Source organism: Protomyctophum bolini (genome assembly GCF_963924005.1).
Source record: "Protomyctophum bolini genome assembly, chromosome: 20".
Lineage (NCBI taxonomy): Eukaryota > Metazoa > Chordata > Actinopteri > Myctophiformes > Myctophidae > Protomyctophum > Protomyctophum bolini.
The window spans coordinates 5,909,153-5,921,752 of record NC_137881.1 but is presented as its reverse complement, the minus strand read 5'-3'; the positions used below and the strand labels follow the sequence as shown (position 1 = coordinate 5,921,752).

The 12,600-nt window shown below is 46.1% G+C and overlaps 1 pseudogene across 1 annotated transcript in view; it reads left to right on the top strand.

The window, feature by feature from the left end:
* Positions 1 to 12,015, top strand: part of LOC308335680 (sodium/calcium exchanger 3-like) — a 146,794-nt pseudogene extending 134,779 nt beyond the window's left edge. The window contains exons 14-19 of the transcript XR_013966254.1: positions 2,088 to 2,194; positions 3,000 to 3,124; positions 3,666 to 3,701; positions 5,431 to 5,530; positions 8,086 to 8,358; positions 11,636 to 12,015. The product of XR_013966254.1 is annotated as a sodium/calcium exchanger 3-like (transcript). The remainder of the gene's footprint in view (positions 1 to 2,087; positions 2,195 to 2,999; positions 3,125 to 3,665; positions 3,702 to 5,430; positions 5,531 to 8,085; positions 8,359 to 11,635) is intronic.
* The last annotated feature ends 585 nt before the right edge of the window (positions 12,016 to 12,600 follow it).

Sequence of the window (12,600 nt, the reverse complement as noted above, 5' to 3'; positions counted from 1 at the left end):
ACAACAAAGCTGTCAGACAGCAGACGGGCAACACAGGAAATGACGCAACAGGCTTACCGTATCCGAAATGGGTCCGAGTGTGCGTGCGTGTGTGCGTGCGTGTTTCCAGGCAATAAAAGACTGCCCGCTTTATTTTTAGTAGTGTGTGTGTGTGTGTGTGTGTGTGTGTGTGTGTGTGTGTGTGTGTGTGTGTGTGTGTACGTGTGAGACCACAATATAAAACAACTCATCCACCTGAGTGAGAGTGATTGATACACACACTTAAGTTTTATGCTGCTTCTGGAAACCTCTAAAACTCTCTCAGACACACACACACACACACACACACACACACAGTTGTAAATCATCAAGAGAAGTATAGCAGAGCCAGATGAAGAGGTAGAGTTGTCAGAAGGAATAATGAAATTGGAATGAGAGAGGGAGAGAGAGAGAGGAGAGAGAGAGAGAGAGAGAGAGAGAGAGAGAGGGGGATAGAGAGAGTGAAGAGAGGGAGAGAGAGAGCATGTTTGTTACCATTACTGTAAGTAATGCAGTGAAGTCTGTACACATCAGTGAAACTGTCAGTCAATCAAGAACTTTCAACAGACACACAGACAGACATACAGTACAGACACACACACACACACACACACACACACACACACACACACACACACACACACACACACACACACACACACACACACTGTCTCTCTGTTGTATTTATAGAGGGGGCGTGGGGGTAGCAGATGCTGAGAAATAACAAGACAGGAACACATAGAGACAGGAACAGAGGTGGTAAAAACAGGAACAGAGGTGGTTCAACACTAGGAGACAGGAACAGAGGTGGTTCGCCGGGCATTAAATGTGTTTCTGAAGTCATGTTGTGTGAGGTGGACTGTAGCGTGTACAGACCAATTATTTGTTTACGAACATCGGGACTGGGGGCCATCGGTCGCGGTCGAACATGGATCTCGCCCCTCCTGGGACCGGGTTCACGGGTGACTGTTTCATGTAATCAATTCCCAACAGATCTCCAAACCTGTTGTTTTTGGGGAGCGCTGGTTTCAGTCCATTCAATCTCTCTTGTGTGTTGGCTAGTGAGGCGCACCCTAGGAGACATTTATACTTCATTGTGTGTTGGCTAGTGAGATGCACCCTAGGAGACATTTATACTTCATTGTGTGTTGGCTAGTGAGATGCACCCTAGGAGACATTTATACTTCATTGTGTGTTGGCTAGTGAGACATTTATACTTCAAAGCGCAAAGCAAAGCAAAGTTCTTTGTTTACCCAGGGAAGTGGACTATGCTCGAGATGCTTGTTTACAGCCACACCCTGCTCATAGAACATTTCATGGTAGGGCACTTCAGCGGTGGAAATTTAAACGTGCCGGTCCGGGGATTGGAACTGGCGACCTTCCGGTATCAAGACCGCTCCGCAAACCGTTCGACCACCGCTGCCACAGTGTTGCGCACAGAGAACAGCTGATATACAAGCTCACATCGCATCGCGGATGCGACTGTTGTGAGCGCAGAGGTCTGCGTGCACGACACCATCACGGGACGAAGCATAGATTATACTTGATGGGCTGCAGGTGCGCATGCAGCCATGCACATCCAGGCTCTGCTGCCGTGATCATGACGCACCTCTCGTTCTTATGACAGCGACTGGAGGTGTGGTTTTGAGGACACCTGCTTTGAATTGCTATTATTGTTCAAACACAACAGAAACCAATGGATTATTATATTTCAAGGGCGAGAGATCACAATAAAAATCCTAATCATTCTTCCTCCACACTGGGAGAAAAACAGAATCTGAAAGTTTGATGGGGCATTTTTTACACGTGAGTGCAGTTGGAACTTTTCCAATGCATCTTATGTTCTTAATTCTGCTGTCGGTATGCGCACGCATGCTGTTGCTTATCAGTGTGACGTCGTCTGTTAAGGTGTCTATAGTACAAAACACAATTCGTTGCTGTTAGGCGGAAACCTTGTATTGTAATTCCTGAAATTCTTTGACAAAAAGTTTGATTATTGTGTTTTTGAGGGGCTACTTACTGTATGTTTGTGTTGACACTAACATTGAATGCATCTGTCTGCTCAACAGGAAGATCATTGAGGTGAAGATAATTGACGACGAGGAATACGAGAAGAACAAGAGCTTCATCTTAGAGCTGGGAGAGCCCGTCCTGCTGGAGATAGGACAGAAGCATGGTGGGTCTCTGTGTGTGTGAGTGTGTTCTACTGGAGATAGGACAGAAGCATGGTGGGTCTCTCTGTGTGCGTGCATGTGCGTGTGTGCGTGTGTGTGAATGCATGCGTGCGTGCGTGCATGCGTGCGTGCGTGCGTGCGTGCGTGTGTGTGTGTGTGTGTGTGTGTGTGTGTTTGTGTGCGTGTGTGTGCGTGCGTGCGTGTTTTTGGTGCTGACACAAGCTTCCTCTAACTGCCGGTGAAGTCTGTGTCAGTCCTCCCGGGCGCGCTAAAGCCCGCGTTGCTCGTTTGAAAAGCATGAAATCCTCTGTCGGATTGCTGGCTCAGCAGGAGACATTTCACTTTGATGTCTTCATTATGGATCAGTGATCCATACAGTATGCCACAGTGATCCATACATACAGTATGGATCAGTGATCCATACACAGTATGCCACATGTCAACATCTCACATTCAGTCCCGTGGCAGCTTTTACACACAATATCATACATTTTAGAATGCTGTCACGTAGCAAACTGACGGGTGTTAACAGACAGCACACTTTCACTCTCACACACATGGCCTATTTTCAGAAATATGCAAATTAGGCATTAGGAAAATATGCAAACAAACAGAAAATATGAAAAAGCTACTATAGTGTGTCCAATTTTGGAGGTTCTGGCTCATGGACTAAGAACCAAAAAGAACTGAACCGGTTGGAAAAGAGGCCTGAGAGATGGAAGTACAAATGGAACCGAGTTATGTGGTGGTTTGAGAAGCAGCGCCCAGACCCGGACTGAGCAGACCATGTTTTTTGGTCTCCTACAGGCGACTCCAATGAGAACAAGCCAATGGTGGGGGCCGAGGATGAGGAGGTGGCCAAGATGGGATGTCCCAGTCTGGGAGAACACACACAGCTGGAGGTGGTCATAGAGGAGTCCTACGAGTTCAAGGTAAGAATGTGTGTGTGTGTGTGTGCATGTGAATATTACTTGTCCTGTCCTCATCATTGGACTCTAGGGCATTCACTTCTAGTCATTTTACTAGTTGCCTAGTTTACTAGTCGACTAATTGTTTAACTACCTTATTATGTAAAAAAATATATATATATAAATAAAAATAAAGGAAATGTTTTTTTTTTGGAAATAAATATTTGTACATTTAAAACCTGTGTACATGGTGACTATAACTATATTCTACCTGATCTTGAGGCCTACAAAATCGTGGGAAAAAAAACTAGTACCAACAAGGTCGACTAGTGGATTTACTAGTACTAGTCGACTATATTTGCTTAATGCCCTATTGGATTTACCACATTGTCTTTCATGTTGTTCCATTTTAAGATCCATTTCATGAGATGGGTGTGTGTGTCGGTGTGGCGTGTGTGTGTGTGTGTGTATGTGTGTTTGTGCGTTGCGTGCGTGCGCGCGTGCGTGTACGTGTGTTTGTGCGTGCGTGTATGTACGTGTGTTTGTGCGTGTGTGTGTGGTGCAGAGGGCGGTGGATGTGCTTCTTTGGCGTGCTGACCAGGTTCTTCATCTACTTCCATCCTCTTCCTCTCGGTGCATGACCTTTCTAACCTGTTGACCTTTGACCTGTCTACTTCCTTGTACGTCAACAGTGAAAAACAGGCACTCTTCAAGCTCACAACATGACGCGTTGCGTTGCGACGCGGCACGTTGTGAGATTTGCATGTCTATTTGCTATTTGTGCAGTGGTGGATAAAGTATATACTCAAGTAGGATATTCACGATTTTCCTTTTAATTTAGAACATTTTACCATGTGAGCCATTTTAGTGGTGAGCTTGTAATTATTTTTCACAATTTTCACTACATTTGAAACAGGACTTCGATCATCCTAATTCGGTAATTAAAAAACGTACAATATTTTTCTATTTGAAATCAGTGAAAGTCATGATCTTGCAAAAAGGTAGGTCTGCTACGACTGACATAAAACATAGCTTTTTCAGAAAACTGTCAGGATGTAAAAAATACATTTTTAGAATCTGATCTCAGGTCAGAATGGGTTCATGATGAACCTCTGAAGGGTTCCATTTCTACACATTGAGAGTTGAATTAACGCCGTCATCCGCAACGCGCTGCTTGACTCGAATACTTCTCCAAAACGTCCTCGTTGCATAATGCAGATAAGCCGTCTCATGTTAGCACTGATGGCTTTACTGAAAATAATCTGTGGACAGTTCAGTTACACCCATCCATCGCTTCCGTTCAGTTACACCCATCCCTCCATCCATCGCTTCCCTTCAAAACCATGTTTCTCAGTCCCCTTTATAAGCTCTTAAACCGCTTTATTATTATTTATTTATATTTTTTATTTATTTTAGATTTCATGGGGGATTGAGCCTATGCACCAGCATCTGAACGGAACGTGACATCACAACTAATTTCACACTCGCAGTCGTGAATTCATGTGGTGATTATTATGCCCCTATCTTCCGGGGTGCTTAACTTAACAGCGCACGAAATACGAATAAAAGCTATTAAAATCGTATATACTCAACCATATAGTGTAGGTATAATGTTCAAGATTCAATAGATGTATTTGTCACTCAATAATACAGACGGGTTCATGCAGCCTTATGGGTCCATGTGGCTTCATTTGTACACTCTCAGAGTTGCATAATTTATTAGAACACTGAAAATTTCACAAAAAGAAATAAGTAAAAACACGCTCCCTCACTATCAGAAGAAGATAAAAAAAGCCGGGTGTTTTTTTCCATGGTTAAAATGGAGTCCGGAACCCTGGTGGGCCCTATCCAGTGGTTCCCAAATGGGGGTCCGGGGACCCTCAGGGGTCCTTGAGGGAGTTCCAGGGGGTCCCCAGCTAAATAATAGTTTGGAACCAAATGGACCCTTATGGGTCTGTAACTGTAGTGTACAAGAAGTGTACAAATGGTTGAGAATCAAAAGAGTCAAAGAGTTTATGTGAACTTACACACACACACACACACACACACACACACACACACACACACACACACACACACACACACACACACACCTCAGACACCCCCGGATCTAATGACGTGTTGACATGATGCACACCTCGTTACTTGCTATTGACAGCTTGTTTCTTTTCCTCCCGTCTTCCTAATGGGTGACCGAATGAACCTGAGTGTCATGTTTGTGTCTGTCTTCTTTTCTCTCTTGTTCTCGCTTGGGGGTCGTGGGGCACACTGCCTGCTTGTGTGCGTGTGCGTGTGTGCGTGCGTGTGTGTGTGTGTGTGTGCGCCCTCAGAGCACGGTCGATAAGCTGATTAAGAAGACCAACTTGGCTCTGGTGGTCGGCAGCAGCAGCTGGAGAGAGCAGTTTGTCAATGCGGTAACAGTCAGTGCAGGTAACTCACATGCACACACACACACACACACACACACACACACGCAGTCATTTTCCGTCATTGTTTTAGTCGACGACATCAACACTGTCTTCTACAAATACACAGACTAAAACTAAAAGGAAAACTAAATCACGGCAGAGAGTTACTTCTCAGTTTAGTTTTTAATGCGGTGTGAGAAAAATTGGCAAGCATGCATTTTCTCTCTGTCTGGTGCTGGGAGGGATTTATAAGTATTAAAACATAATGGCCATGCATGGCGATGATATCTGGATGTGCACACAGCGCGCTGCACACGTACACCCACACATCATTATCTATATGTGTTACGTAACGTACTGCACCCCCAAAGGCATTTTTTCTTCTCCCCAAGAAGGCAGGAATACAACTTTACAAATGATTGTATGTGACATTGTATGTGATAATTAGGAAGGCCCTGTGTCTGAATGGAAGTGAGGATTAGTGCCCGGAGAGCACGCTGGATTAGTCATTTTGCATGCAGTGGGTGGAAAGTAACTAATTACATTTATTTAAAGTATTTAAAACAATGTCAGCATACTTTTACTTCTACGCCACTACATTTCAGAGGCAAGTATTGTACTTTAATTATTTGGTAACTTTTGTTACTATACTTTGTAGATTTTGATTCCAAAACATACATTAACCATTTGAAATAGACATGGGACATTCTGCATAACGTGTACTTTCTATTTTAAAGTACATTTTGATACCAATATGCTACGTTTGTACTTTTACTCAAGTTACATTTTCTTTCTTTCTTGCAGTATTGCTGCTAAAAAAAACTTTAAGTAAAAAATGAACGTGATTTGAATAAATGCATTTAAAAAATAAATCTGTTAACATTGAGGCGGACCGATGGAGGCAGAGCTTTTCACTTCCGGTTCATTGTGGGTTTTATCGATTCCCTAACAACAACCTAGCGTCGTTGCCGAAGAGCGCGGCCTAAAATAATCAATGTAAACCTAAAAAATGATGTCTTTTTCGTCATTGGCAATGCGGACCTCAGAGCTCAGAAAACTCATTTCGGCCGCTTGTATTCGCAACCTTATTCTTTCGGTCACTTCATAACCATATAAGGTGAGAGTAGGAACACTGAATGACCATATAGGTGAGAGTAGGAACACTGAATGACCATATAGGTGAGAGTAGGAACACTGAATGACCATATAGGTGAGAGTAGGAACACTTCATGACCATATAGGTGAGAGTAGGAACACTTCATGACCATATAGGTGAGAGTAGGAACACTTCATGACCATATAAGGTGAGAGTAGGAACGAAGATTTCTCTGTAGACGGAGAGCTTTGCCTTCTGGCTCAACTCTCTTTTCGTCACAATGACACAGAATTGAGTTAATTTACAAAAAAAGAACAAAACATGGAGATACAAGGTTTCCACCATGACAGCAGATATATCTGGCATGCAAGAAGAGGAGCTTTTCTTTTCTTTTGTTTTCAGAGGGAGATTCAGCCCAGAGCCCTGATTAGAGGCTGCTTGGGCCAACGTACGGCATGACTGCTGCTCGCTGCAGAATTACTGAGGAATTACACACAGCTAAACATGCAGAAAAGAGAGAACCAATCAACCGCTCGCAGGCTATATTTCAGATGGCCACAGGCTGTGCGACTGTGCGTGTGTGCGTGCGTGTGTGCGACCGTGCTTGTGTGTGTTGAAACTAGCACAGTAATCACAATTCAAGGCCTCTTGGCACACGAATGCAGAACTGCTTTGAGGCGCACACACACGTCTACGGTGGAATCACGCCTCTCTCACTTCAACCGGCACTTTGTCTCTGTGTGGAGCGGCTCCCCGTGGTCAGGCTGGAGGGAAATCTGACGTGTTTCTCAAGTCCGATCTCTGCGTTCACACTTAAGCAATATTACAACGAGAGGGTGTGCTTTATCGTGATTTATTGGCACGCCGTGTGATGCGGTCAGGAACGAGGCTTTAGCCGCAAGTTCTGCAAGCGTACACTGAAGTGGTATATTGCGATGCATCGTGACGCATTGTGAGCTTGTAGATCTGCTATTTTCAAAGGACTTGTATGCATTTGAAAACTTGTGAAAATGGTACATTCTGCAGAATGAATACTTAGAACTTTTGGTACTTTATTAACCCATTAAGGCATGACGTCTAAATTTAGAAAAATGTCAAAATCCTGACAGTTTTCAGAAAAATCTTATGTTTCTGCATCGGTGGTGCGCAATATTTCATGTCAAGGACCCCAAACATTATATGTAATATGCCTTCGCCCCCCATCTGAAAATATGTTGTTCCAGGGACCTCCCCCAGAAGCAAAGATTTGAGTTAAAATGTTCACTCTGTAATAATATATAGCCTATATTCAAAGATTTGAGGCACATTTTGACGATTTTTCAAAAATAGCAAGCATACAAGCTCGTAGCTTGTATGTCTGCTATTTTTCAATAGCTAAATTATAACATAATAATTAAAACACCAAAAGGGGTTCCCGCCCCAAAATGGGTGAAGTACATTTCGATGCCAATAATCCGTCTGCTCTCTCTCCACACTCACAGGCGACGACGACGAGGAGGAGAGCGGCGAGGAGCGCCTGCCGTCCTGCTTCGACTACATCATGCACTTCCTGACCGTCTTCTGGAAGGTCCTGTTCGCCTTCGTGCCGCCCACCGAGTACTGGAGCGGCTGGGCGTGCTTCTTCGTGTCCATCTCGCTCATCGGCGCGCTGACGGCCGTGACGGGCGACCTGGCGTCGCACTTCGGCTGCACGGTGGGCCTCAAGGACTCCGTGACCGCCGTGGTGTTCGTGGCGCTCGGCACGTCCGTGCCAGGTGAGTTTGGGTCGATCAGGGACGGATTAACCCCCGTGAGGGCCCTGGGCCGGTGATATTTGAAGGGCCCCCATAGTATTTTCGTGTTTTTCTGTGTTTTTATCATCTTTTTAACTGAAGTTTTACTAAATCAACAGCCAATGGAGGGCCCCAGGAGCCCTTTTCAGGGCGTCAAACCTAGTACCTTACGGTCTAATTTCCCCGAAGGTCCCCTGAGAGCCAAGGGCCCCTGAGAGCCAAGGGCCCCTGAGAGCCAAGGGCCCCTGGGCCACGGCCCCACTGGCCCAATGGCTAAATTGTCCCTGGAGTCGATCCCCGGGGGGGTTCCAGATCCCCATTGAGACCAGTGTTGTTTTTTGGCAGCAGATTTCTATTTTAGTTTTATAGTCATATAGTCTTTACTCTTTGGAATGAAACTTTAATTTAGTTTCAGTCACATTTTATAGTCACCTGGAATGTTTTAGTATTAGTCTAGTTTTAGTCGACTAAATCTACCAGTTGATTTAGGGTGTGTACTAGAGCCCAGGATCACATTAGATGATTGACACAGGGGTGGAAAAATGGGTTACAAAATCGTGGGATAAACATTATTTAAGACCAGAAGGGCGTATATGTAGATCCCCCGAGCAAATGTAATCGTGCCCGTGCAGGGTCTTGTCTCCTACTGTGCCGCCCGTCTCAGTGAAGGACAGAATGCCAAGTTAACCTATTCTGACCTGAGATCAGATTCATACGAGGTTTTCACTGGACACACACTGGTCTGATTAACCCATTCTGACCTGAGATCAGATTCTAAAAATGTCAGTCGTTCTTCGATTTTTCAAAAATAGCAGACCTACAAGCTCGTAGCGCGCCACTCGGTGGCGCGCTATGAGCTTGTAGATCTGCTATTTTTCAATAGCTAAAGCATAACATGATGCTAACACCAAAACGGGTTCCCGGTCAGAATGGGTTAAAGGAGAACAGCAGCTGCATGCCGGGGAACACGTAGTGAGTAATGGTTTAATCCATGCCCCCTCGGAGCCTTCATCGACGTGTATAAGCCTGAGAGATTGAAGAGCGGCGCTTCTAAGAAATGGTTCCTTCCTCGGAAGTTTACGGTAATGACGGAAAGCATTTGGTTTTCTACCAGCAGCACCCCCCATCCCCGTCCCCCCGTCCCCAAGTTTATGGTCCTATAACCCATTTTGGGCGGGAATCCCTTTTGGTTGGTGTTAGCATTATGATATGCTTTAGCTATTGAAAAAGAGCAGATCTACAAGCTCATAGCGCGCCACCGAGTGGCGCGCTACGAGCTTGTAGGTCTGCTATTTAAAAAAAATCGAAGAACGACTGACATGGAAACATAGCTTTTTCAGAAAACTGTCAGGTTGTAGAAGACATATTTAGAATCTGATCTCAGGCCTAGATGGGATAACTGCTCCCGGGAAAGGAGTGAGGAGTTGATAATCACTCACAGGAAGTGACACGATGGGGGGGATAAGATGAAGCATCGCCGTGTCGTTCCAACGCACGCCGTTCCCCAGGAGTCACGTTGGCCTCGGCTGTAATCGACGGTCTGGCACCGCCGATTGTTTTCCAGGTGGTGGAGAAAGTATTCGCCCATTTGTTACTTCAACACTGCATTGTGGGAATTTACTCTGTCACACGTGAAAGTTCGGTATAATAAAAATTGACTTGAGTAATAGTACACAAACGTATTGGCATCAAAAACAAAATTAGAAAGAGCCCACACACACACAGTATAGCCAGCAGCAGTACACATAGCGTGCCGCTAAGAGACCCTGAAGACTGAAGGGTGCTAACTTCCGAGGGCAGATAAACAAATAAACATTGTGTATTTCTGGGCCAATGCTGATGTTTGGATATTCACCTGGGACGTCTCAGGATTCAATTATGTCTGTTTGTGATGTTTATGTACTGTAGTGTGTGTGTGTGTGCGTGCCGGCGTGTGTGCATGTTTTCTCTCAAGGGATGTTCATTTCAGTTTGCCATCTGTTGTATTGTTTTTTTTTTTCATCACGTATCCCAATGTAATGTTCTCTCTTCTTTCCCAATCTCCTTGTCTCCTAATCTCCATCTCTCTCTGCCGGCCTGCCTCTCTCTCTCTCTCTCTCTCTCTCGCTCTCTCTCTCTCTCTCTCTCTCTCTCTCTCTCTCTCTCTCCAATCTTCCATGTCTCTCGACCCAGCATGCCTGTTGTTGTTCTTATGGGATGCTGTGTATTCACACCGCCATCATCCATCATTCTGACCTGTGTATATGTTGATGCCACACGTGTGTGTGTGTGTGTGTGTGTGTGTGTGTGTGTGTGTGTGTGTGTGTGTGTGTGTGTGTGTGTGTGTGTGTGTGTGTGTGTGTGTGTGTGTGTGTGTGTGTGTGCGTGCGTGCGTGCGTGATGTGGTGGTCGTGGGGTGGGGGAGGTATGAGACGGTGCTCTCTCTCTGAAACGTGTTAATATAATTTACTTCCACGTTCTTGCTCTCACCTCCGCGTGTCCCCTGGTCTATTTCTCTCTTTTAGTGTCGTCTGAATTATACACACTGAGTTACAACAACACAGACAACACGGGAAGAAATGACCTCACCATGTTGTTGCACAAATAAATAAGACCTTCCAGATAACCATCCCATTTCAGATTAACCCATTTTGACCTGAGATCAGATTCTAAAAAATGTCTTCTATACATCCTGACAGTTTTCTGAAAAAGCTATGTTTCTGTGTCAGTCACGAAAGAAAATGCCACCGTGCGAGTTGTAAAATTAAATTTGTAGCACAGGTGCGACTACAGGATTTGACCGTTCAATCGTGATAAAGACAAGGCTCCGTCTACAGCAAGTGCACATTCTACAGTCGAGGTTCTAATCTATACCTACATTTATATTTCTGAACGGCGGTGTCGTTGGCCAAAAAGAGCAGAGCTATACACTCTAACAACGTGTCGAGGCTCAATCATAGACAGTGTTCATTTGAAGATCTGTCACTTTGCTCCCACTGCCCCGCCCCTCCCCTGTGTTGCTGCTCAGTTCTCTTCCCTGTCAGCAGCGGAGCGAACGTGTGCTACTAGATTTTTCAACTTAGGAGCACACATGCTACTTGGAAAGATGCTAAGCGTCTAGCCCTGCTCGTACGTACGGCCTCTCTTAGCATATTTACAAACGGCACAGCCGTAGGGTCTCTCTCATATTATTTTAAAAGATAAGTGGTTTCCAGATATTTACATGCAGGCTTGTATCTCTCTCTCTCTCTCTCCCCCTCTCCCCCCCTCCCTCCCACAGACACGTTCGCCAGCAAGGTGGCGGCCATCCAGGACCAGTACGCGGACGCGTCCATCGGCAACGTGACGGGCTCCAACGCCGTCAACGTCTTCCTGGGCATCGGCGTGGCGTGGACCATCGCGGCCGTGGTGTGGCGCTCGCGCGGCAAGCCCTTCCTGGTGGACCCCGGCTCGCTGGCCTTCACCGTCACGGTGTTCACCGTCATGGCCACCGTCTGCATGTTCATGCTGCTCTACCGGCGGCGGCCGGGCGTGGCCGGCGGCGAGCTGGGCGGCCCGCGGACTTGCAAGCTGATCACGTCGCTGTGCTTCCTGTCGCTGTGGCTGGTCTACATCCTGCTGGCCTCCCTGGAGGCCTACTGCCACATACCGGGCTTCTGAGGAGGAGGAGGAGGAGGGAGGGGAGGGAGGGAGGGGAGGGAGGGAGGGAGGATGGATGAAGTGCATGTGTTTGGTCCGACGTACTAACAGTCATACAGTCATGAGTCCTACAGACACCCTACCCCAAACCCAACCCTATAAACCGAACCTCACAAGACGCCACAGGTTATAGTTTTAGCCTGTCACAGGTTAGTTGTAACCTGCCACGCATGTCGGGGACCTATTGGTTAGTTTGAACCTCGCCACGGGTTAGTTTGAACCTGCCATGGTGAGTTGTAACCGGCCACGCATGTCGGGAACCTATTGGTTAGTTTGAACCTGCCATGGGTGAGTTTTAATCCACAGCACGGGTTAGTTGTAACCGGCCACGCATGTCGGGGACCCATGGGTTAGTTTTTAACCTTGCCACGGGTTAGTTTGAACCTGCCATGGTTAGTTAGTTGTAACCCGGCCACGCAACGTCGGGAACGACGTATACGGTGTTGTGGAACTGATGCCTGTCAGACTGTTAGTATGTCTAACAAACGTATGCACCCCCCGGGAGGAGGAGGAGGAGGAGGAGGAGGAGGAGGAGGAGGAGGAGGA